Source organism: Phascolarctos cinereus, unplaced genomic scaffold (genome assembly GCF_003287225.1).
Source record: "Phascolarctos cinereus isolate Bilbo 61053 unplaced genomic scaffold, phaCin_HiC Scaffold_2;HRSCAF=192, whole genome shotgun sequence".
NCBI lineage: Eukaryota > Metazoa > Chordata > Mammalia > Diprotodontia > Phascolarctidae > Phascolarctos > Phascolarctos cinereus.
In genome coordinates this window covers 33,626,688-33,648,236 of record NW_027555625.1, presented here as the reverse complement: position 1 = coordinate 33,648,236, position 21,549 = coordinate 33,626,688, and the positions used below count along the sequence as shown (strand labels likewise).

The window sequence follows — 21,549 nt, the reverse complement described above, 5'->3', positions numbered from 1 at the left end:
TATACGGTGGGAGGGGAGAAGGGAAAGAAATTTATATGATAATTTTATTATATATCCTAAAAGAAGTAGGAAGTTGTACATAAGAGACTTGTAGTTTCACGTGCAATCATCTTTTTTTAAAAATATACTATGTTTCTAGAATGCTTGTTTTATTCCATAAATTAAAAATTAAGTGAATAAAAAATGTTAGAAAAGAATTCCTCTCTTATTAGTTTGTAAGCTCCTGAAGGGCAGGAGTCATTACTGCCATCCTCTGTATCTTCAACTTTTAGCCAATGTCTGGAATTTGCAGGTGCTTAACTAATGCTTATTGCTGTAAATAATTCGAACAAGACAAATTTTAAATGTGTGGTTTTTTTACTTCTGCCCTCTGAGATTAAGCAGTAATATGGCTAAATCCTTTTCTACTTCCTAAAATAAGCAATGAAAATGGAATAGTTGAAGACAGCTATCATGTGGTCCTAAGGCTTCTCCTTCTATCCAAACATACCCATTTCCTTTGACCAATCAGCCTGATCTCTTCACAACAAAGGCAGTTACTTTCTTCTTTTCATCCAATCGTTGTGCTTCTTAAAATGGGCAGCTCTGAAATGAACATGCTTGTGTTCAATGCTCCCGGAACCATAAGAGTAATGGCAAGCATAGGGGACTACAATCTGCTGTCTGAAACAGCATGTGAACAATTTTTTAACTGCTAAAAAAGGTGTTAAAGAACCATAACTTTACAATTCATATGTTTAGAGGTGTAAGACTTTAGACTCCAATGTGCTCATTTTATACATTAGGGAAGTGAGGACCAGAGAGAGAAAGTGATTTGCATAAGGTCAAAAGGGGAGTAAATGGTAGATGAGCACTTTTTGCCCAGGTCCTTCTGGCGATTCTCACTGAACCATGTAGCCATTCACTTTCTGTATAACCAGACCAAGGCCACAGCAGAGACTTTGCATAAAAACATTCATGACAGCACTCTTTGGGCAGCAAAGTAACTGGAAACAAACTGAATTCTCACCAGTAAAGGACAGCTAGGAAAAAATGACATATGAATCACATTGTCACTTATATAGGTAAAAAGGACAAACATGGAGAATTCTGAGAAGCACTGCAAGACATGCATTAACTGAGGCAGTGTAAAATAAGCAGACCCAACAGAACATAATGCACAAAATTACAAAACTATAATTTTCTTAAGAACAATGAAAAAGACGTTGAAGTTCAAGTAACTGAAGAAAGAAGTTGAACATATTACTTATCAGACTTATGGACAGGTGAACAATTTATGAATAAACAAAAGATAGCAAACCCAGGTATACATATTGATTAAATTAAATTTAAAAGGATTTGTATAAATAAAACAAATATAGCCAAGATCAGAAGGAAAGCAGATAATTGGGGATATATCTCACGTTTGTTACCAGGGCTTCATCTAGCAAGTGGAGAAACCTAACAATAGTTTAGAGCACAAGTTCATTTTCAAACCACGGGAAGACTGTAACAAAACAGCAAAAAAAAAATCATTACGTTTGGGAGGTGGGAAAAAGAAGGTAAGAGAGCTTAGGATATGTTTCTATGAACCCAGCTGGAGAGGCAGGAAAATATAAGTGAAATGGATCAGATCTCATCCATGATGATGATGATCCATGATGATCCATATGATGATGACAGAGTCTACATTGAAATCTAACTACATTATGTAAGGGCAGGGTGGGTTCAGGGAAGACTGGTACTTCTGTTGTGAGGGCTTGTACACCTACCAAAAGGAGTGAACAGACCCATGACAATACGATTGCCACTTGCAGGACAATGCCACACCACCATCATCAGTGCCCATGCTTCCCCCATGATGAACCCTGATGAGGTCAAAGAAAAATGTTATGAACACCTGGAGATTCTTATCATCGATGTGCCAAAAGAGGACAAACTTCTAATTCTGAGTGACTTTAAAGCTTTAATGCTACAATAGGCTCAGACTACCAGACATGGCAAGGAGTCCTTGGGAGGTATGCAGTTGGAAAAACAGCAGTGGTCACTTACTACTGAAAAATCGTGTATCTCATGACCTCCTTATCACCAACACTATCTACCATTTACTAAACACAATAAAACATCCTAGATGCACCCTCCACAGCAAACACGGCCATTTAACAGACCATGTGATTGTAAGCAGAAGAGGCCGAGAGGACGTCAGGGCGATGAACACAATGTATGCTGCATATTGCTGGACTGATCACAGACTTATCCTCTCCAGATTAATCATTCTACAATGAGAAATCATAAGCCAAAGAAGATATAAGTTGTATAGCTTTCTCACAGATATGCTTTTATTACCATCATCCCATCAACCCTGAAACAAGGACTCCACTATTCTCTGATCTTGCCTCCAGACTAGGTTTTAAAAATCTTTTTCTGACATTTATCACCAGAATAATTTCTTTCAGGGTTTGTTGTCTCTCCATTATTTTTGTATATTGATCTATTTCTTTTTTTAATTCATATTCAATTAATGGTAATTAAAAACATCTTATTCTCATGATTAGTTATGCTTCAAGTCAACTGGCTATTAAAAATAATGGCTAACTCTCAAATGCAAGCTTCTGATATAAAATTTAGTCTTCTTTTCTTTGTACTATACTGCCTCTTGAAACTCTCTAGTTTAATTCACTTTAACACAGCATTCACCCAAAAGCAGATATGAATCAAGAACTTCAGTCTTAAACCCTTATTATACATGAGATAAAAATGTATGATGTACTGGGGCACTAGGAGGAAAGAACACTTATACCAGAAGGGCTTCTTCTCATCTTTCCTCCTCCAGTCTAAGGAAGAAGAGCCACCCTTAACAAAAATCTATTTTCTAGTACTACCACTTCCCCCTCCACATTAGCGGCAAAAAAGATAGACAAAATCCTTCTAATAACAACTTATAGGCAAGCAAAACAAATTCCCACACTGGCCATGTCCAAATTGTGAGGAAAGCTGAGTGCCACAGAATGGATGCTTTTGAATTGTGGTGCTGGTGAATACTTTAAAGAGTCCCTTGGAAAGCAAAGAGGTGAAATCTCTCAATACTTAAAGAAATTAATTCAGATTTTTCACTGGAATCTCAAGAATAAAGGTCAATCACATGAATGTCAGAAGTTGGGTAGCATATTTCATCAGGAATCCTCCTGAAAACAATAGGTGGTCACTGGGTTAATCAGTTTTTAAATCTTTCAGATTTTTTTGTATTCACAATATTGCCATTGAATAAATTTTTCTACTGCTCTGCTTACTTCATTCTGCATTGATTCACACAAGTCTTCCTAGGATTCTATGGAAAAGTTCCTTGTGTCATTTCTTATATTACAATATTTTTCTATCACCTTTACAAACCAAAACATGTTCAGCCATTCCACAAATGATTGGATTCCCCTCAGTTTCTAACTGTCTGCCACGACAAAAAGAGCTGCTATCAATGCTTTTGTACAATATGGGTCATTTTCTCTTTCTTTGATCCCTTTGCACCTAGGAATAGTACTACTGAGAAAGAGTATGTGCACAGTTTAGTAATTTTGTCAGCATTATTCCAAAGTGCTTTCAGGAATGGCTGGTCCATCGGCCCTGAAGTCAGGAGGACCTGAGTCTAAATCGAGCTTCAGACCAAACACTTGACATTCACTAGCTGTGCTACCCTGGGCAAATCACTTAACCCCAACTGTATATAAAAAAAAAAAAGAATGGCTGGTCCATGGCGCAGCTAGGTGGTAGAGTGAATAGAGCTCTGGCCTTGGAGTCAGGACCTGAGTTCAAATCCAGCCTCAGACACTTAACACTTACTAGCTGTTTGACCCTAGGCAAGTCACTTGCCTCACCAAAAAACCAAAAAAACAAAAGAATGGCTGGTCCAAGTTGTAGATCCATCAATAGCAGGGGCCATCTCAAGTCTTGCTGATCTCTATCTTGCCACTGAACTCAAATGGCTTCAGAAGACAAAGTGAAGCCAGTGACCTTGTACAGCCCCCCTCACTTAAATCCAATTCATTTGCAAGTCATGGCATCATGTTCCTTATGAGATGGTCCTCTTCCAGAATGAAGGACAACCAATAACTTGTGAGTAGTTTGAGCTGCCTCACTGGGGACCCAACTGGTCAGTTCTAGCTGGGCAACTCAGCTCCTTCCTCTCTTCTGTCTTCCCTCCTATCTCTCCCTCTGAGTACATGAGTTATCATGCCCCTGGGGTTTACAGGCTAGATTTAGTTCTTAAAGGCCATGCCTGCTCCAGGTTCGCCGTGGCCTGCGTGCCCACACCGAACTGAGCTCCTCTCCCCGCTTGACGTGATATGCCTTTTAGATCAACCATCCAGGCTGTCTTGGCCTGGAAATTTGTTTTACTCTGTCTTTTTGTGGGTTCTCCTGCTTTAGAATTTGTTTAGAGCCATTTTGTTTGCGGGTGTTTGGAAGGGTTTGGGGGACAGCTCAAGCTTACTTGACATTCCTTTCACTGTCATATCTGCCCACCCCAGAGTACTTACCACTCCTCAATCCCACCCAAATCTTTTCAGTGTACATAACAATCAGTCTGACCCCCATTAAGTTGCAGAATCCCTAACAATACTGCCCACTATGTCGGCCTTACAATAAAACTTGTCTTTTGTCTGGAAGAAGGTTTCAGTGCTTGAATTCATTCCAGGCAGATGCTGCCCCATACCCTGACAGTTTGGGGTTCACAGCAACCCAAACTGCATCAGAAATGTTTTGTATTACTTCATATCTACAATGGATACCCTAATGTTCCCCTTCTTAATGGGTAGGAGAAGGACTGGAGGGAGGGGAAGAATTTGGAACTCACAATTTAAAAAAACCCAACAACAAAGTAAATGTATGTTTGTTTGGTTTTTTATGTGTGGAGAGGATAAATTGGTGTCTGTCGTTATATGATTCTCTCATGCCCACAATTTCTAGCGTTACAGTACAGGACAAAGAAGCCTATCCCACAGTCTCTGGCCTGAGATGCTATTTCAGGAAAGAAGCAAGTGGCACTCACCTTTCCTGGCCTGGCTGTCAGTACAGAAGCCATTCCCTCTTCCTCAAGGTTCCCATCTACTGGGGCAGAGCAGAGGCTATACAAGATAAAGCTGGGGAGGAAAGGAGAACCAGGAGAGTTAGGGGTCATGCTGTTGGGTCTCCCTTGCTCAGAGACTAGAAATTCCTATTCCTCCACTGCAGGGCAGATCAAGGAGGGGGGCATAGTACTGGGAGGTGGGGGTAGGAAAAGGCCAGAAGGAAACGGTCATTTTGATGGGGTATAGGCCCAAGTCAAGACCTCTGCCCCTCACCTGAAAAGAATTGGGGTTCCATTTGTTTGAGGGGGAAATGACGGGATACGGGCCCAAGTGGAGATCTTTGCTCATTACCCCAAAAAGAATTTGGGTCCCACTTTTCTACAGGCCCTAGAAAACCCAAACTTGGACTCTCCCTGAACACTCCCACTTGACTGATTAAGTCTGAGCATTTCCCTGAGGCTATAATCTTATTAACTGGCCTTTCATTATAGCCTATGCCCAATCTCCCAATTCTATTACCCTTAACCAAGCCCAGCTTTCATTGTCTGTTACTTCCCAATCACCCTCAGACACTTCCCACTCTTGATCCTATGGTCTAGACCCCATTCTACCTCCCAGTCACCCCCATCAAGATCCCTGCCAGACCCCTGCTCCCAGACCTCTCCTCCACAAACTACCTGGCCACTCCTAGATCCCTCCCACAGTCTTTTTGTATCTAAGATCCCTCCTGTCTCCATTAAAGTGCTCTGATTCTTACACTCTAGGCAATGGCCGAGAGGTGTTCTAGCCCGCTGGTCAATATTCTGTCCCAAATGTTTAGATGCCTTAAGAGTCTGGCCAACATGGCAGATCCTTGATAAACCTTGTCTTTCGCTGAAAGGTTTGGGTCGAATTTATTTGGACATTCATTCCTGCTCTTGATATTTCGGGGTGCCAGAAATCCTGAACCTCAACAATTTCTCTTCTGGGGGGGGAAGGGGTCCAGAAGGAAGCTGTCATTCCTCTCGAGGGCAGGGGGGAGGGGTGTCTTCGGGCCAGAATATCTTTAGAGACAAAGTGGAGAACTGACAGGTGACCCTTTCGGCAGGTGACGAACAAGGGGCCCCGACAGCATCAGGGAGGGCTTCCGGGAGGAGGCGCTAGCCAGGAGGATGCTGGGAAGAGATGAGGCCACGGAAGTCCGCACCGAGGACCAGACAGACCCACCCTGGGAGCACATTCCTAGGGACTATGGGCACGGGGCAAGGCCTGAGACCTGGGGGGTCAGGCGCCGAGCGGGGTCACTAGAAGCGGGTGTGACTGAAGGAGGAATACAACCTACCCCCAGGCTCTGCCTCCACCCGCTCGGCCTCCAACCCCCACCCTCCTCCCCCGACAGGCCGCTGGCAGACCACTGGGAGGCCCCGCTCTCGTCCCCCGCTCACCCCGTCACACTTCAGCTCACGACAGAGAAGCGGAAGCGGGAAACAGCAAACGTGGAAGAGGAGAGAAAAGGAAGCGGAAGTGTCGTAGTTAGAAGGAAGTCCCGCCCGCCCTTGAGCTTGAAAAATGCCCCCGAGGTGAGCGCGGCCTTCTGAGAATCTAGTCTGGAGGCTGAGGCGCCCTCTGCGCATGCCCCGGGCCGGGCCCCTCCCCCAGCCTGGAATGCCGCCCTGCTTCCCTGCCTGCCCCGCCGTTCCTGCCGGGAGCCCCGCCCCCTACGCTCCTCCCCTTACCTCATGAAAGCCAGTCCTTGCGCAGATGGACTGAATAAAACGAAGAGCTGACATTTACCCAGAGCTTACTGTGTTCCAGGCACCTTTAAGTACTTTACAATGACTTGACTCTCACCTGGTCCTCACACCAACCCTGGGAAGCAGGGGCTGTAGCCTCCATTTTATAAATGTGGAAACTAGGGTGAAGTGACTTGTCCAGGGTCACATAGCTAGCAAGTGACTGAACTTGGATTTGAACTCACGTCTTCCTTATGCCTTACCCATAACTCTATGAGGCAATGAGGGTCTTTCCGTCCCAGACTGACTCTTGTGAAGACAAACTAGTCCATCTTTTGCCTCAGTTACTAGCCTAGCCTTTAATTACTGAATGGGTGTTGCCTCAGATGAACTGAGACCCGGAAAAGGCCAAGGTCTCCCACTGCATCAGGAGCCATCACCAGCTGGCCTGACCTATGTCTTGCCACTGGACTCTGGTGAATGTGGAGGTGAGAGTGCGGCTGGTACCTTTGCACGGCTCTGCCTCGCTTAAAGCCAATTCAGTGACAAGTCAAGTCCTTGCCCTGGGATGTCATTGGCCCACCGCACCACGTGGCTGCCCCTCCTTTCTCCCTTACTCCTGACAGAACTGACAGATATGGTTGCCGAGCCTGTGACTGTAATACTGCAAGATCATGAATAACGGGAGAGAAAAAACAGGAGAAACATCAATGTCCAATTTTTCAAAAAGCAGCAGAGAACAGGACCAGGAAATTGTAGGTGCTGTGCTGTTCAGTCCTGTTCAATTCTTCCTGACCCCATTTGGGGTTTTCTTGGCAAAGATGCTAGAGTGGTTTGCCATTGCCTTCTCTGGCTCAATTTAGAGGTGAGGAAACTGAGCTTTAAACAAGGTTAAATAACTTCCCCTGAGTCACATAGCTAATAAAGGTTTAAGGGATGAGGAGGAGTGCTGGTGTGCTGAAGCATGTAGTGGTACTAAAAAGGAAACCCTCCTCACAGTTCCGAGACAGAAAAGGGTGCTTGTGGTCACTCAGAGACCAGAGCACAGGCCTGGAAAGGAGTAAACACCTTGCTCCTTATCATACCACCTTGGGAGAACTGAAAATTCACGGGTACCTAGAAGTATCTCTGAAAACAACTGCACAAAACCCCCAAAGGTTGGGACAGTACATTCTCCACACTGGAAGCAGACTTAATAAAGAGTTTATAACTCAAGTAATTGCCTGGGATCATGAAGAAACTGCACAACAATAGTCAGACCATAGAATCCTTCTATGGTGACAAAGAAGATCAAAACATACAACCAGAAGAAGACAACAAACTCAAAGCTCCTACATCCAAAGCCTCCAAGAAAAATATGAATTGGTTCCAGGCCATAGAAGAGCTGAAAAAGAATTTTGAGAAGCAAGTAAGAGAAGTAGAGGAAAAACAGGGGAAGAGAAATGAAAGTGATGCAAGAAAATCATGAAAAACAAGCCAACAGCTTGCTAAAGGAGACCCAGAAAAATACTGTAGAAAATAACTCCTTAAAAAATAGCCTAACCCAAATAGCAAAAGAGGTCTAAAAAGCCAATGAGGAGAAGAATGCCTTAAAAAGCAAAATTGGCCAGATGGAAAAGGAAGTCCAAAAGTTTACGGAAGAAAATACTTTCTTAAAAAATTAGAATGGAGCAATCAGAAGCTAGTGACTTTATGAGAAATCACGACACAGTAGAACAAATCCAAAACAATGAAACATTAGAAAACAATGTGAAATATCTCATTGGAAAAAAAATTGACCTGGAAAATAGATCCAGGAGAGAGAACTTAAAAATTATTGGACTATCTGAAAGCCATAATCAAAAAGAGAGCCTAGACATCATCTTTCAAGAAATTATCAAGGAAAACTGCCCTGATATTTTAGAAATAGAGGGCAAAATAGAAATTGAAAGAATCCACATATCTCCTCCTCAAAGAGATTCCCAAAGGAAAACTCCTAGGAATACTGTAACCAAACTCCAGAGTTCCCAGGTAAGGAGAAATTATTGCAAGCAGCCAGAAAGAAACAATTCAAGTATGGTGGAAACACAATCAGGATAACACAAGATTTAGCAGCTTCTACATTAAAGGACCACAGGGCATGGAATATAATATTCCGGAGGGCAAAGGAGATAGGATTACAACCAAGAATCACCTACCCAGCAAAACTGAGTATAATCCTTCAGGGTAAAAAATGGTCATTCAGTGAAATACAGGACTTTCAAGCATTCTTGAGGAACAGACCACAACTGAAGAGAAAATTTGACTTTCAAATACAAGACTCAAGTGGAACATGAAGAGGTAGACAGGAAAGAGAAATCATAAGGGACTCTTTAAGGTTGAACTGTTTACATTCCAACATGGAACGATGATATTTGTAGCTAATGAGACCTTTGTCACCATCAGGGTAGTTAGAGGGAAAATATTATATGTATGTATATATATAGAGAGAGAGAGAGAGAGATAGACAGATGGCACAGGGTGAGTTGAAGATGAAGGGGTGATATCTGGAGAATAAAATTAAGGGATGAGAGGATCATATGAGAGGAGAAAGGGAGAGGCAGAATGGGGTGAATGATCTCACATAAAACACACAAGAAAAGACTTTTACAGTGGAGGGGAAATGCGGGAAGGTGAGAGGGAATGAGTGAATCTTATTCTCATCAGATTTGACTTAAGGAGGGAATAACATACACACTCAATTGGATATGGAAATCTATCTTACCCTACAGGAAAATAGGAAGGAAGGGGAACAGAGAGGAGGGGGATGATAGAGGGGACAGCACATTGGGAGAGGGGTTAATCAGAAGCGAACATTTCTAAGCAGGGACAGGGAGAATAGAATAAACGGGGAGGGGGAGGGAGATAAGCTGAAGGGAAATGAATTCAGTGTTTTACAACATGACTACTATGGTGACTATTATGGAAGTATTTTGCATGACTACACATGTATAACTTGCATCAAGTTGCTTGACTTCTCAATGAGGGTGGGAGGGGAGGGAGGGAGGAAGAAAATTTGGAACCCAGAGTTTTAAAAGCAAATGTTTAAAATTGTTTTCACATGCAACAGTGAAATAAGATATACAGGCAATTGCATATAGAAATCTATCCTGCCCTATAGGAAAATAGAAGGGGAAAAGGATAAGAGAAGGGTGGATGGAGCAGGGGGAAGAGATAGAAGGGATGGCAGATTATGGTAAAGTGTATTCAGAATGCATGCTGTATTGGGGTAGGGGTAGGGACAAGATGGGGAGAAAATTTGGAACTCAAAAGTTTGTGAACTCAATGATGAAAACTAAAAATACATAAATTAAGGAATCTTTAAAAAAAAAAGTAGTGTGCCCAACAGTGGCTGATCAGACCAATATGAGCTCAGAAGGCTCCACCACAGGTGAGACACAAAGTCCATATGAACGTTGGGAGTGGCGCATCAATGCAGGTCTATGTCACAGGGGATGCACTGGAGAAACACTTCTCCCACTATCTCCAGTTCCCTTAACATGTTGCATTAGCATCATCTGCCATCATCTTCATGATAAATCATTTCTCCACATTCTCTGCCATCTGCCTATGGGAACAAAGCCTCATACATGTTCCTAACTCCTCTTGCTGGTAATCTGTACCATTTCTTCTGCCTCCACCATCTAGCAAGACATGGAAAAAAGACTGAGAGAGGGAAGGAGGTATGACTTCCCACTCAGGACAGACAGTGTTGACTCATGGTTACTGGACATGTTCTGAAGTATAAGGATGCTGTTCTTGTTCCTCACCTTGTGCTGCTGTGTTTAAGTAAGCCCTGGGTATAGGGATCAGTTTCCAGGTGTTCCAAGGAGGCCACCTGAATGCTCCCTAGGGTCCCAACTACCTCTTCAGGAAACCCAATTCTACATTCAGATAGGTCTTACTGGCAAGTTTTCTTAACTCAAACCTAAATTTGCCTCATTGCAATTTTTAGCAATTATTGCTAATCCTACCTTCTGGAGCCAAAATAAGGAATTCTAATCCTTCTTGCCTGGGGTAGCCCTTCAAACCAATCAAATGATCACAAAGTTATTGAGCATCTACTACGTGCCAGGCATTGAGCTCAACACAGGTGACAAGGACAAAGACTCCAACAAATCTCCAAACAGCTCACACAGAAGTGTGTTTGTACACACATCCGTCTACACATGAATATACACTGTTCTTGCTGTTGCTCTGTGACTTCAGTTAGATCTGACCATTACCCAATCTGTGGTCTTCTTGACAAAGATACTGGGGCGGTTTGCCATTTCTTTCTCCTGATTTTACAGATGACGAAACTGAAACAAACTGGGTTAAGTGACTTGCCCAGAATCACACAGACACTAAGTGTCTGAGGCCACATTTCAACTCAGAAAGATAAGTCTTCCTGACTCCATGCCTGGCACTCTATCCATTACACCACCTAGCTGACCCTTATGTAATGGTGGTCTACGTGTATTGATCTCAGGAAGTCCAGACATTCTATAGACTCTCATTACAGGAGGGTTTTTTTTTAATTAAAAAATTCACTTTTATTTTTAGCAATTACTTTTTCTTCTCCTTCATGGGACTAAAAAGAAAAGTATAACCTACATAATATATATACACACACAAACACATTTTGGTCACACCTCAAAATGTAAGTTTCACTTTGTACTTTAAATCCATCACCTCTCCAGAAAGAGATGAGCAGAGCAGCATGCTTATCTGCAGTACCCTGGAATCATGGTTTGTCGAGGTCTAGGATAATCATTTACAGAGTTAATTGTCCATCTTGATGAGCATAGGTAACCTCCACACTGAATTCCCCATAAGGATAAAATCATAGGCCCAGAACTAAACAGACACACGGGCATTCTTTCTCTCTTCAAACACATTCTCTACACAATTAGCAAATTCATCTTCAAAAATCTTAGGTCAAACCGTATCATTCCATTCTAGGGCATCAGTAGCTTTCTGATTGGGCAGCTAGGTGGTGCAGTGGAGAGCCATGCCTGAGTCAGGAAAACTCATCTTCTTCAGTTCCAAATCTAGCCTCATATACTGCCTGATCTTGGGCAAGTCACTTAAGCCAGTTTCCTTCAGTTTCCTCATCTGTAAAATGAGCTAGAGAAGGAAACTACAAACAGCTCCAGTATCTTTGCCATGAAAACCCCAAATGGCATCACAGTCAGACAGGACTCAAAAATGACTGCCGTGAGGCGGAGCCAAGATGGCAGAGGGAAAGCAGTGACTTGCTTGAGCTCTCCTCCAAACGCCTCCAAATACTCATAAAAAATGGCTCTAAACAAATTCTGAAGCAGCAGAACCCACAAAAAGACAGAGTGAAAGAAATTTCCAGCCCAACACAACCTGGATGATTGATCAGAAAGGTGTATCGTGCCGGGCTGGGAGCACCGCGCAGCACAGCAAGGTAGAAGGGGAAGGGAATAAGAGAAGGGTGTGTGTGGGACAGTTAAAGGGAGAGCAGTTTGGGGGAGGCAAAAGTCAGAAGCAAATGAGAGAGAGTAGAATAAATGGGGGAAAACAGGATGGAGGGAAATACACAGTTGGTAATCATTACTGTGAAAACAAATTTACAGTGAGTTTCTCTGATAAAGACTTCATTTCTCATACATATAGAAAACTGAGTCAAATTTATAGAAATAAAAGCCATTCCTCAATTGATAAATGGTCAAAGGATATGAACAGGCAGTTTTCAGACAAAGTAATCAAAGCTATCCATAATCATATGAAAAAAGTGCTCTAAATCACTACTGATTAGAGAAATGCAAATTGAAACAAGTCCCGAGCTACCATCCCATACCTATCAGATTGGCTGATATGACAGAAAAGGAAAATAACAAATGCTGGAGGGGAATGTGGGACAACAAAAACACTAGTGTACCACTGGTGAAGTTGTATACTGATATAACCATTATGGAGAACAATCTGGAACTATGTCCAAAGGGCTTTAAAATTATTTATACTCTTAGACTCAGCAATACCACTCCTATTTCTGTAGCCCAGACAGAAACACAAAGAGGGAGGTGAAGACCTATGTTTACAAAAATATTTATAGCATATATGTTGAATGACATATGAAGCAAAGTTCTCATCTGAGAGACTGGTGGAAGGGGAGATATCTTAGAAGTCTAGGGAGGAATGAAAAGCTCTGGAGAAGCCTCTATGGTGATGTAAATACCTTGGAAAGGAGGAGCTGTTATTATCCCCGTTTTGCAGATTTTTAGAGAAACTGAGGCAGAGTTGACACTCCATGTCTGCAAAACACAGTCCAAAAGAGTAAAACCAGGTACAATCAGCAGACAAGGGAATATCAAACAATCAAATAGAAGGTTGCCTGGGTTGTCAGGAGTTCCTCTCCCAACACTGCTTTTTTTTTTTTCAAATATTCTCCATGCCTCAGAGTCCCTAAGTGGATCCCAAATCAATCCACTGGGGAGGAAATGTAACTCAAACTGCTCCAGGTCTGCTCTTTAACACCTCCTTTGCTCACAACAGCCCTTGTTGCTATTGTGGGAATGGGAGAGTTTAACTCAACTCTCCTGGGCTCCATCAGTGTCCCCACGTCCAATAAAAGATCTGTAGGGCTCATCTAATAAAAGTCTGTTGTTTTACAGATGGAGAGCTCAGATAGGTAAAGTAACTTATCCAAGGTTCCACAGAACAGTGGGTCAGAAGGCCTTTCCCAATGAGCTCTAATCATTTCAGATGACACAAAGCAAGTAGTCAAGCTGGCTCAGAAATCACTTACATCAGGGCTCAGGGAGTTCAGGCGTGGAAGGGGAAGTGGAAAGGAGAAATCTCTGGGCCAAAGGGCAATGTATCCTAGATTTCTCAGGACAAAAATCTCTGCAAAGCTGAAGAACAGGAAGGTAGGGTAACTTTACAGAGGTCACTAGATCTGCTGATCCCTCAAATCCATGACTCACTGTCAAGGTTCTACCATGAAATCTCGCTTCCCCTCTACCTCCTCTTCCCAAACAGCTAAGGCACCATCTGGCTAGACTGAAGAGTCTTGAGTGTGATCTGGTTTTAAGATTCTACAGAACAAGATGCTGTACCAGCCTTTTTTTTTTCACTTAATATTATTTTATTTTTTCCAATTACATGTAAAAATAGTTTTCAACATTCCCTTTTATAAGATTTTGAGTTCCAAGATTTTTTTCTCTCCCCAAAATGGCAAGCAATCTGGTATAGGCTATATATGTAAAATCATATTAAACATATTTCCACATTAGTCATGTTGTGAAAGAAGAATCAGAACAGAAGGGAAAAACCACAAGAAAGAAAATACAAAAAAATAGTAGGCTTCGATCTACATTTAGATTCCATAGTTCTTTTGCTGGATGTGGATAGCATTTTCCATCATGAGTCTTCTGGAATTGTCTTATATCACTGTATTGCTGGAAGAGCCAAGTCTATCAAAGTTGATCATCACACAATGTTGCTGTTACAGTGTTCAATGTTCTCCAGTGTTCAATGTTCTCCTGGTTTTGCTCACTTCATTCAGGATCAGTTCATGTAGGTATTTCTAAGTTTTTTTGAAATCCACCTGCTAGCCATTTCTTTTTTTTTTTTTGGATAGTCAATGGGGTTAAGTGACTTGTCCACAGCCACACAGCTAGTACGTATCATGTTTGGTCTGAGGCCGGATTTGAACTCAGGTCCTCCTGACTTCAGGGCCAGTGCTCTATCCACTGCGCCACCTAGCTGCCCCTCTAACATGAATTTCTGATGTCTAATTAAGACCTGAATTGCAATGAAAGGCCTTCCTACAATCCTTACATTCATGATGAATCACACCAGGATGATTCTCTGATGGACATAAAGTAGCGTCCTCAATCTAAAAGCCATCCTCTATGCATTACACTCTTAAAGCTCCTTTCCTAAATGAATTCTACAGTGTTGAGTAAGTTGTGTCCTCACTCTGAACATCTTCCCATATTCATTACATACACAAGGCTTCTCTTCAGTATGAATTTTTTGATGTCCAATAAGATCTGAGTTGTAGGGGAAAGCCTTCTCATACTCCTTAAATTTATTAATGATGTCTCCAGTATAAATTCACTGATGACTACTAAGGTAGTCCTTCCTGCTGAATGCCTTTCCACATTCATTACATTGATATGATTTCTCTCCAGTATGAATTCTGTGATGCAGAGTAAGATCTGAGTAGTAGAGAAAACCCATTCAACATTCCTTATATTCACAACGCATATCTCCAGTATGAATTCTATGATGATCAGTAAAATGTGACTTACTCTTGAAAGCCTTTCAACATTTACTACATTTCTAAGGTTTCTCTCCATATGAATTCTCTGATGCAGTATAAGTTGTGTCTTATCCAGGAGGGTCTTTTCACATTCATCACATCCCTCCAGCATGAATTCTCTGATGACTAGTAAGATGGTCCTTCCTCCTGAAGGCCTTTCCACATTTACTGCATTCATAAGGTTTCTCTCCCGCATGAATTCTCTGATGCACAGTAAGATGTCCCTTCCTCCTGAAGGCCTTTCCACATTCACCACATTCACAAGGTTTCTCTCCAGTATGAATTCTCTGATGCACTGTAAGTTGTATCTTCTTCCTGAAGGCTTTCCCACATCCACTACATTCATAAGGTTTCTCTCCAGTATGAATTCTCTGATGCTGTGTAAGTTGTTTCTTCTCCCTGAATGCCATCCCACATTCACTACATTCATAACGTTTCTCTCCAGTATGAATTCTTTGATGCATTGTTAGTGCTCCCAAATAGCTGAAGGCCTTACCACATCCACTACATTCATAAGGTTTCTCTCCAGTATGAATTCTGTAATGCACTGTAAGTTGTATCTTCGTCCTGAAGGCTTTCCCACATCCACTACATCCATAAGGTTTCTCTCCAGTATGAATTCTCTGATGCTGTGTAAGTTTTTTCTTCTCCCGGAATGCCATCCCACATTCACTACATTCATAAGGTTTCTCTCCAGTATGAATTCTCTGATGCACAGTAAGATTTGACTTCTTATTAAAAATCTTCCCACATTCACTACATTCATAAGGTTTCTCTCCAGTATGAGTTCTCTGATGTGCTGTTAGTGTTCCGTTATACCTGAAAGACTTCCCACATTCACTACATTCATGAGGTTTCTCTCCAGTATGAATTCTGTGATGCACTGTTAGTATTCCATTATACCTGAAGGTCTTCCCACATTCACTACATTCATAAGGTTTCTCTCCAGTATGAATTCTCTGATGCACAGTAAGATTTGACTTCCTATTAAAAATCTTACCACATTCACTACATACATGAGGTTTCTCTCCAGTATGAATTCTGTGATGGATTGTAAGTTGTGTCTTATCCCTGAAGGCCTTCCCACATTCAGCACATTCATAAGGTTTATCTCCAGTATGCAGTCTCTGATATACAGCACAATGCTTCTTGCTCCTGAAGGCCTTCTGATAGTCATATTCATTACATTCAAGAGGTTTATCTTGAGAAAATTCTCCGCTCTCTGAAAGGAAGAATAAAAAGCTCATTAACCCTGCCTTTTTTGCCCTTTCCCAAACTGCTTGGTTACTCAAAGGTTTTATAGCTATTCACTTGCCTTCTCATTAGAAAAGGCTAGGCTTACTTCTCTTTTACTAAGAATCAATTTATCTTATTTGAAAGTATGATGACTCAAAGGTAAGATATATACATGATTTGATTGAGGATGAAATTACCTGGATGAGTGAATGAACCCTTACTCTATTTCAATTGGCTGACATTTGAATGGAATGAGACTACTGAGGAAAAAACAGATAAGTTTGAGAAATGGTAAATGTATCCTTACCATCTGAGGTGAAAATAGGAAGAGAAAAGACTGAATAGGAAGAAAGCAGATAATTCAGTTTGGAGTGAGAAAGAGAAATACATACATGAAGGGAACAAATTAAAGAAGACATATGAGAGGAAAAATGACAACTGTTGCCATAAATTTTCTCTAAAAATCCAACATATCTACTTGGTAAGGAACTGACTGAAATCTGTAAGACTAAGACATACAGGTGTTTTTGACATAGAAATTATTAATAATTACCTGAAACATTGCTCAGAACTCTTCTAATTAAAGAAGTAAAAATGAAAATAATTTGGAAGTAGCAATAAAAACTCATCAGATTAGGAAAGATACTTTAAAATGATCAATTTTGGCAATTATGTTGAAATAGCTACTTATTAAGCTGCTACTGCCATTTTTCTGAATTATTTCAACTAGAGCTACAAAATTGTTCACATTTAACCCAATGTTCCCAGTACCAGGTATGCATCCTCAAAATGTTAATGAAAGCAAACAAAGAACTCTACATAAACTTTTCACAAAAAGTTTTTATGAAATAGCAAAACATTGAAAACTTATGGGTACAATGATGGAGTTATGGCTACATTAAGTCCTGCCACATGAACATAATAATGAGCCTTTATAAACATAATTTCAAAGCATAAAGAAAAACAGGATGACACATAAGAACAGAGACTGAAAGCAAGGGGAATTAGGTTGGGATTAAATATTTTAAAAACAGCACCAAAGTAACATAATCAAAAAATCAAAAGAAAACATCAGAAGATAACTAAGAAGCAAAATGTGCACATTATTAATATCTTAAGTAATATACTTATATTAAAAGGGAGAATGATTCATGCAAGTTGAGGCAGGAGAATGCCTGCTTAAGAGAAAAGAATCTTGAATGAACACAAAAGAAATAAATGACCTGTACTAAGGCAACAACATTCTTAGAGAGTTACATTTAAGTAAGGAGATACATGAAAAAAGTAACTCTTTTTTTTTTTAGGCAATTGGGGTTAAATGACTTGCCCAGGGTCACACAGCTAGTAAGTGTCAAGTGTTTGATCTGAGGCCGGATTTGAACTCAGGTACTCTTGACTTCAGGGCTGGTGCTCTACGCCTAAGAGGCTTTGATAGGCCACTTTGTATAATATTTACAAGAGCTCTGACCTAAAATAACCAACAAATCACTATTATGCAATGACCCATCTGTTGGGTTTTTATGTAGTCACCTGGACAGCTGCTTCTTGGAATATCTGCCTTTGGCATCCAAGATGCTTCCTCTCTTTCCAACTGGTAGATCACATCTGGTTTGGAAACTGCAAATCCTGTTCATTGAAAAGAAAAAGTGCTAGGGAGTTACCTCAGAGTTCCATCATATATACATGAAATATTCCATCCCAATCTTAGGAGAAAGGAGGAAGACTAAGGGCACCGAATGTATCAAAAAAGTATGGTTTTCTGGTGTTGGTTTTTTTTTGTTTCAGGGGGAGGAAAAATTACACTTTTAAAAAAAGCATCCATAAAACTTAATAAAGAATTCAAAACTAGTTTCAGCCCTCTTTGGGAAAAAAGAAGGTAGGCTAGGAAGACCTCAAGGATAGACAAAAGATATATTATGGTAGAATGGATTACTGAGTAGGAGTTCAGAAAAATCGTTCATTTGACTCATTCTCTGCTTGACAGATGGTATGATGAAACTTACATTGGGATTAAAAGAAAATCTTGGATTTGAAGCAACAGAGAGGGGAAAACATATTCTCAAGGTTGACAATTCGAGAAATCGATTTCCAGGAATACTACGCAAAGATCTTTTTTTTCCTGGAAACTGGTAGCACAAGTAATGTGTCTCTTGGCTACCAAAGAATTAAGAATATTTTTCTCTTGTACACCAAAGAATAACTGTTAAAATCTTGAAAGTTGTCACAGTATACATCAAGACTTCAAACGAGTAGCTGTTCTTACCCAAAGAGACCAAGTTCCTATAGTTCTCCAGCATCACATCTCTATACAACTTTTTCTGAGTTGGGTTCAATTGTACCCACTCCTCTGAAGTGAATTCCACAGCCACATCCTTGAATGTGACTGATTCCTGAAACACAAAAATATTTGTGCTTACCCAAAGTTCTCTTATGAAGTTCAAATGTAAACTGCTTGCCAGTAGGGTGAGGAAACTGAGGGTTTTAGGACAGCAAGTGGTACAGGATTTTGACATCTCAGTTTGTTCTACAACTGTCATGCCTTGCTTAATATAAAACTGATATACCAAAAAGACTGAACCTTTGTTTCCCCAGTCATTTCATCTCTCACTTGCCAAAAGGGAGCGACTCATCAATTTATTTGTTTATTTATAGCTCAGTACAGTGTCTGGTATGTGGCAGGCACTTACGAATGCCTCAGATAGAAGTGATAAATACAAGTAGGTACAGAATGATTTCACATACACACCACACACCAGCACACACAGACACACATTTCTATCTAGTAGCAGACATCTATACGGTGGGAGGGGAGAAGGGAAAGAAATTTATATGATAATTTTATTATATATTAAAAGAAGTAGGAAGTTGTACATAAAGACTTGTAGTTTCACGTGCAATCATCTTTTTTTAAAAATATACTATGTTTCTAGAATGCTTGTTTTATTCCATAAATTAAAAATTAAGTGAATAAAAAATGTTAGAAAAGAATTCCTCTCTTATTAGTTTGTAAGCTCCTGAAGGGCAGGAGTCATTACTGCCATCCTCTGTATCTTCAACTTTTAGCCAATGTCTGGAATTTGCAGGTGCTTAACTAATGCTTATTGCTGTAAATAATTCGAACAAGACAAATTTTAAATGTGTGGTTTTTTTACTTCTGCCCTCTGAGATTAAGCAGTAATATGGCTAAATCCTTTTCTACTTCCTAAAATAAGCAATGAAAATGGAATAGTTGAAGACAGCTATCATGTGGTCCTAAGGCTTCTCCTTCTATCCAAACATACCCATTTCCTTTGACCAATCAGCCTGATCTCTTCACAACAAAGGCAGTTACTTTCTTCTTTTCATCCAATCGTTGTGCTTCTTAAAATGGGCAGCTCTGAAATGAACATGCTTGTGTTCAATGCTCCCGGAACCATAAGAGTAATGGCAAGCATAGGGGACTACAATCTGCTGTCTGAAACAGCATGTGAACAATTTTTTAACTGCTAAAAAAGGTGTTAAAGAACCATAACTTTACAATTCATATGTTTAGAGGTGTAAGACTTTAGACTCCAATGTGCTCATTTTATACATTAGGGAAGTGAGGACCAGAGAGAGAAAGTGATTTGCATAAGGTCAAAAGGGGAGTAAATGGTAGATGAGCATTTTGCCCAGGTCCTTCTGGCGATTCTCACTGAACCATGTAGCCATTCACTTTCTGTATAACCAGACCAAGGCCACAGCAGAGACTTTGCATAAAAACATTCATGACAGCACTCTTTGGGGCAGCAAAGAACTGGAAACAAACTGAATTCTCACCAGTAAAGGACAGCTAGGAAAAAATGACATATGAATCACATTGTCACTTATATAGGTAAAAAGGACAAACATGGAGAATTCTGAGAAGCACTGCAAGACATGCATTAACTGAGGCAGTGTAAAATAAGCAGACCCAACAGAACATAATGCACAAAATTACAAAACTATAATTTTCTTAAGAACAATGAAAAAGACGTTGAAGTTCAAGTAACTGAAGAAAGAAGTTGAACATATTACTTATCAGACTTATGGACAGGTGAACAATTTATGAATAAACAAAAGATAGCAAACCCAGGTATACATATTGATTAAATTAAATTTAAAAGGATTTGTATAAATAAAACAAATATAGCCAAGATCAGAAGGAAAGCAGATAATTGGGGATATATCTCACGTTTGTTACCAGGGCTTCATCTAGCAAGTGGAGAAACCTAACAATAGTTTAGAGCACAAGTTCTTTTCAAACCACGGGAAGACTGTAACAAAACAGCAAAAAAAAAATCATTACGTTTGGGAGGTGGGAAAAAGAAGGTAAGAGAGCTTAGGATATGTTCTATGAACCCAGCTGGAGAGGCAGGAAAATATAAGTGAAATGGATCAGATCTCATCCATGATGATGATGATCCATGATGATCCATATGATGATGACAGAGTCTACATTGAAATCTAACTACATTATGTAAGGGCAGGGTGGGTTCAGGGAAGACTGGTACTTCTGTTGTGAGGGCTTGTACCTACCAAAAGGAGTGAACAGACCCATGACAATACGATTGCCACTTGCAGGACAATGCCACACCACCATCATCAGTGCCCATGCTTCCCCCATGATGAACCCTGATGAGGTCAAAGAAAAATGTTATGAACACCTGGAGATTCTTATCATCGATGTGCCAAAAGAGGACAAACTTCTAATTCTGAGTGACTTTAAAGCTTTAATGCTACAATAGGCTCAGACTACCAGACATGGCAAGGAGTCCTTGGGAGGTATGCAGTTGGAAAAACAGCAGTGGTCACTTACTACTGAAAAATCGTGTATCTCATGACCTCCTTATCACCAACACTATCTACCATTTACTAAACACAATAAAACATCCTAGATGCACCCTCCACAGCAAACACGGCCATTTAACAGACCATGTGATTGTAAGCAGAAGAGGCCGAGAGGACGTCAGGGCGATGAACACAATGTATGCTGCATATTGCTGGACTGATCACAGACTTATCCTCTCCAGATTAATCATTCTACAATGAGAAATCATAAGCCAAAGAAGATATAAGTTGTATAGCTTTCTCACAGATATGCTTTATTACCATCATCCCATCAACCCTGAAACAAGGACTCCACTATTCTCTGATCTTGCCTCCAGACTAGGTTTTAAAAATCTTTTTCTGACATTTATCACCAGAATAATTTCTTTCAGGGTTTGTTGTCTCTCCATTTTTTGTATATTGATCTATTTCTTTTTTT

General features: G+C 40.6%; 1 long non-coding RNA gene and 1 pseudogene across 2 annotated transcripts in view; both read right to left on the bottom strand.

Annotated features, from left to right (window-relative positions):
• The window catches only part of LOC110196301 (uncharacterized), a 30,036-nt pseudogene that overhangs the window by 4,234 nt on the left and 4,253 nt on the right, over window positions 1-21,549 (bottom strand). Inside the window, exons 3-5 of the transcript XR_013484430.1 lie at window positions 18,547-18,673; window positions 17,814-17,909; window positions 15,158-16,269 (exon numbers count right to left, since the gene is read on the bottom strand). The product of XR_013484430.1 is annotated as an uncharacterized LOC110196301 (transcript). The remainder of the gene's footprint in view (window positions 1-15,157; window positions 16,270-17,813; window positions 17,910-18,546; window positions 18,674-21,549) is intronic.
• On the bottom strand, window positions 1,857-6,132 carry LOC110196303 (uncharacterized). The gene is made up of 3 exons (XR_013484431.1): window positions 5,797-6,132; window positions 5,021-5,111; window positions 1,857-2,255 (listed from the first exon to the last, which is right to left on the bottom strand). It is a non-coding gene; the product is annotated as an uncharacterized LOC110196303 (long non-coding RNA).